This window comes from Triticum dicoccoides, chromosome 4B (assembly GCF_002162155.2).
Source record: "Triticum dicoccoides isolate Atlit2015 ecotype Zavitan chromosome 4B, WEW_v2.0, whole genome shotgun sequence".
NCBI classification, from domain to species: Eukaryota; Viridiplantae; Streptophyta; class Magnoliopsida; order Poales; family Poaceae; genus Triticum; species Triticum dicoccoides.
Window position 1 is genome coordinate 586030194 of NC_041387.1, and position 4670 is coordinate 586034863.

General features: G+C 43.5%; 1 pseudogene; it reads right to left on the reverse strand.

Annotated features, from left to right (window-relative positions):
• Positions 1 to 996: 996 nt before the first annotated feature.
• LOC119294420 lies at positions 997 to 4309 on the reverse strand (annotated as a pseudogene).
• Positions 4310 to 4670: the final 361 nt, after the last annotated feature.

Sequence of the window (4670 nt, forward strand, 5' to 3'; positions counted from 1 at the left end):
GGGGGGGGGTCTTTAGTACCGGTTGGAGCCACGACCCGGTACTAAAGGGGATGCCTGGCTCCAGGCGGTGCGCAAGTTTAGTCCCACCTCGCTAGCCGAGGGGCTACCACACTGGTTTATAAGCCCCAGTGTAGTAGCTCTCTCGAGCTCCTCTCCTAAGCAGGCCTACTGGGCCTACCTGTCCTCTTCTGCCCAGTGGGCCTACTGGGCCTTTGCGGGCCTGCATCCTGGCCCAACTAAAGGTTGTGTTCCTAGTCATATGCAGGCCGCTTTGGCCCAGTAGGTGGGCTTTTTTATTTTCTTAATTTTTTTCACTTTATTTATTTTTGTTTTATTTATTTTTGAGTTGTTTTTTTGCTGTATTTAGAGTTTCTTTGTGAATATTTTTGCTTTAGGTACAAAAAATTACAAACTTTCTGTTAGTGCCGGTAGTTTTCAAATTTGAGTAGTTTAAATTTTGAATTATTTAAAATTTGTGTGAATCACTAGTTTGTGAATAACTTAACTTTGAAAAAAGTTTTTTCAGTGATTCTTTTTTCTTATGTTTAATATTAGTGTGTTTTATCATTATATTCAATTTGGTAATGCTTAGGTTATTTAAAAAATGAAATGCCTTTGTAACAGTTATGTTTTCGTCGGAAACCCTGATACTTCGAAAGAGATTGTCCATTTTGTACATGAAGTGTATCCAGTTTTTGCTGTAACCCTCTCTACTTTTTGCACATGCTATTTGTATGAAATTATGATACCATGCCAACTTTCAACATTTTCTGAGTTCATTTGAAATGCTTTTCAATTTCAGGGTCATTTAGCTGGAAAAAATCAGTAAATGCATGAAAAGAATTTGTTTGCACATAAATTTTCTTGGCGTTTCAAATGCCAAAACACATAATTAACTACCCTAACTATTACAGACATTCCCTCCTGGGTGTGAAACACATAAGAAAGTGATGATAGTGAAGCCGATCACATCCCAGATCTTTGGGTGTGAAACTTTTTCTTCGCGTGTGTCCCTTTGCGCCGTAGCCATGGAAAATCTTCATCATTTAACTAGATGCTCGGGTCAATATTCACTGTGAATGGAGCAATTTCATCAAACTTTTCATAGTCTTCTGACATGTCTGTCTTGTCATCCACTCCCACGATGTTTCTTTTTCCTGAAAGAACTATGTGGCGCTTTGGCTCATCGTATGATCCATTCGCTTCCTTATCTTTTCTTTTTCTCGGCCTGGTAGACATGTCTTTCACATAAAAAACCTGCGCCACATCATTGGCTAGGACGAATGGTTCGTCTACATACGCAAGATTGTTGAGATCCACTGTGGTCATTTCGTACTGCGGGTCTTCCGTTACCCCACCTCGTGTCATATTGACCCATTTGCACCGAAACAAAGGGACCTTCAAATCACCTGATCCATAGTTAAGTTCCCATATGTCCTCTATGTAACCATAATATGTTTCCTTTCTCGTGTTGGTTGTTGCATCAAAGCGGATACCACTGTTTTGGTTGGTGCTCTTCTTATCTTGGGCGATCGTGTAAAATGTATTCCCATTTATCTGGTACCCTTTGAAAGTCATTATATTCGAAGATGGTAACTGGGACAGCGAGTACATGTCATTTTGAATATCGCCATCATCCAGGGCACGTTTCTGCAACCAACCGGCGAAAATCCTCGTTTGTTCGCGTGTAATCCAGTCGTCAGACTTCTCCGGGTGTTTGGACTGTAGAAAATTCTTATGTTCCTCCATATACGGAGCCACCAAGGCGGAATTCTGTAGAACTGTGTAGTGTGCTTTAGTGAGAGAATGCCCATCCATACATATTATTTGATGCCCTCCTAGCGTGCCTTTTCCTTCCAGTCCGCCCTTATGCCGCGATTCAGGACACCAATCGGCTTAAGGTCAGGAATAAAGTCAATACAAAACTCAATGACCTCCTCATTTTCATAGCCCTTCGAGATGCTTCCTTCTGGCCTAGCACGGTTATGAACATATTTCTTCAAGACTCCCATGAACCTTTCAAAGGGGAACATATTGTGTATAAATACAAGACCCAAAACGTTAATCTCTTCGCAAAGGTGAACTAGGACGTGCGTCATGATGTTGAAGAAGGATGGTGGAAACACCAACTCGAAACTGACAAGACATTGCACCAAATCATTCTGTAACCTTGGTATGATTTCTGGATCGATTACCTTCTGAGAGATTGCATTGAGGAATGCACATAGCTTCACAATGGCTAATCGAACGTTTTCTGGTAGAAGCCCCCTCAATGCAACCGGAAGGAGTTGCGTCATAATCACGTGGCAGTCATGAGACTTTAGGTTCTGGAACTTTTTCTCTGCCATATTTATTATTCCCTTTATATTCGACGAGAAGCCAGACGGTACCTTCATGCTGAGCAGGCATTCGAAGAAGATTTCCTTATCTTCTTTGGTAAGAGCGTAGCTGGCCTGACCCTGATGTATGCCGTCTTTTCCGTGCATACGTTGCTGGTCCTCCCGTGCCTCTGGTGTATCTTTTGTCTTCCCATACACGCCCAAAAAGCCAAGCAGGGTCACGCAAAGATTCTTCGTCACGTGCATCACGTCGATTGCGGAGCGGACATCTAGGTCTTTCCAATATGGCAGGTCCCAAAATATAGATTTCTTCTTCCACATGGGTGCGCGTCCGTCAGCGTCCTTCGGAACAGGTTGTCTGCCAGGACCCTTTCCAAAGATTACCTTCAAATCCTTGACCATATCATGTACATCAGCACCAGTACGGTGGCGAGGCTTCGTCCGGTGATCCGCCTCACCTTTGAAATGCTTGCCTTTCTTTCTTACGGGATGCCTTGTCGGAAGAAATCAACGATGTCCCAGGTACACATTCTTCCTACAACTATCCAAATATATACTGTCGGTATCATCCAAACAGTGCATGCATCCGCGGTATCCCTTGTTTGTCTGTCCTGAAAGGTTACTGAGAGCAGGCCAATCATTGATGGTCACGAACAGCAACGTCTTTAGGTCAAATTCTTCCTGTCCGTGCTCATCCCACGCACGTACACCTGTTCCATTCCACAGCTGTAATAGTTCTTCAACTAATGGCCTTAGGTACACATCAATGTCATTGCCGGGTTGCTTAGGGCCTTGGATGAGCACTGGAATCATAATGAACTTATGCTTCATGCACAACCAAGGAGGAAGGTTATACAAACATAGAGTCACAGGCCACGTACTATGGTTGCTGCTCTGCTCCCCAAAAGGATTAATGCCATCTGCGCTTAGACCAAACCATACGTTCCTTGGGTCACTTGCAAACTCCTCCCAGTACTTTCTCTCGATTTTTCTCCACTGCGAACCGTCAATGGGTACTCTCAACTTTCCGTCTTTCTTACGGTCTTCTGCGTGCCACCGCATCACCTTCGCATGCTCTTTGTTTTGGAACAAACATTTCAACCGTGGTATTATAGGAGCATACCACATCACCTTGGCAGGAATCTTCTTCCTGGGGCGCTCGCCCTCGACATCACCAGGGTCATCGCGACTGATCTTATAACGCAATGCACTGCATACTGGGCAAGCATTCAAATCCTCGTACTCACCGCGGTAGAGGATGCAGTCATTAGGGCATGCATGTATCTTTTGCACCTCTAACCCTAGAGGGCAGACAACTTTCTTTGCTTCATACGTACTCTCGGGCAATTCGTTGTCCTTTGGAAGCATATTCTTTATCATTACCAGCAACTTTCCAAATCCCTTGTCAGATACACCATTCTCTACCTTCCATTGCAGCAATTCAAGTGTGGTGCCCAACTTTTTTTGTCAGCTTCACAATTCGGGTACAACAATTTCTTGTGATCCTCTAATATGCGCTGCAACTTCGTCCTCTCCAGATCACTTGCGCAGTTTCTCTTTGCATCGGCAATGGCCCGACCTAGATCATTAGCGGGCTCATCTGATGCCTCTTCTTCAGCTTCTTCCCGCATTGCCGGCCCAGCTTCTTCCCCCATTGTTGTATCATCGTATTCAGGGAACCCATGGCCAGGATAGCCGTCGTCGTCCTCTTCTTATTCATTGTCTTCCATCATAACCCCTATTTCTCTGTGCTTGGTCCAAACATTATAGTGGGGCATGAAACCGGACTTAAATAGGTGGACGTGAATGGTTTTTGACGTAGAGTAACTATGACCATTCTTATAGCCAGCACATGGACAAGGCATAAAACCATCCGCCCGCATGTTTGCCTCAGCGGACCGCAGAAAAGTATGCACGCCATTAATGAACTCGGGAGAGCATCGGTCATCATACATCCATTGTCGGCTCATCTCCATTACACAACACCGAATAGACCAAATTAATACAAGTTCATACATAAAGTTCATACATAAAGTTCATATATAGCACTTAATTAAATGCAACATACAAATAACTCTCTAGCTAAAGAATTTAAATGCAACAACAAATGCGATGAAGATCGCAACTAAGGTAACAATTGATCCAACAGCATAATGATACCAAGCCACACTATCAATGGCATATTTTCTAATCTTTCTAATCTTCAACCTCATTTTCTCCATCTTGATCTTGTGATCATCGACGACATCGGCAACATGCAACTCCAATTCCATCTTCTCCCCCTCAATTCTTTTCAATTTTTCTTTCAAATACTCGTTTTCTCTTTCAGCT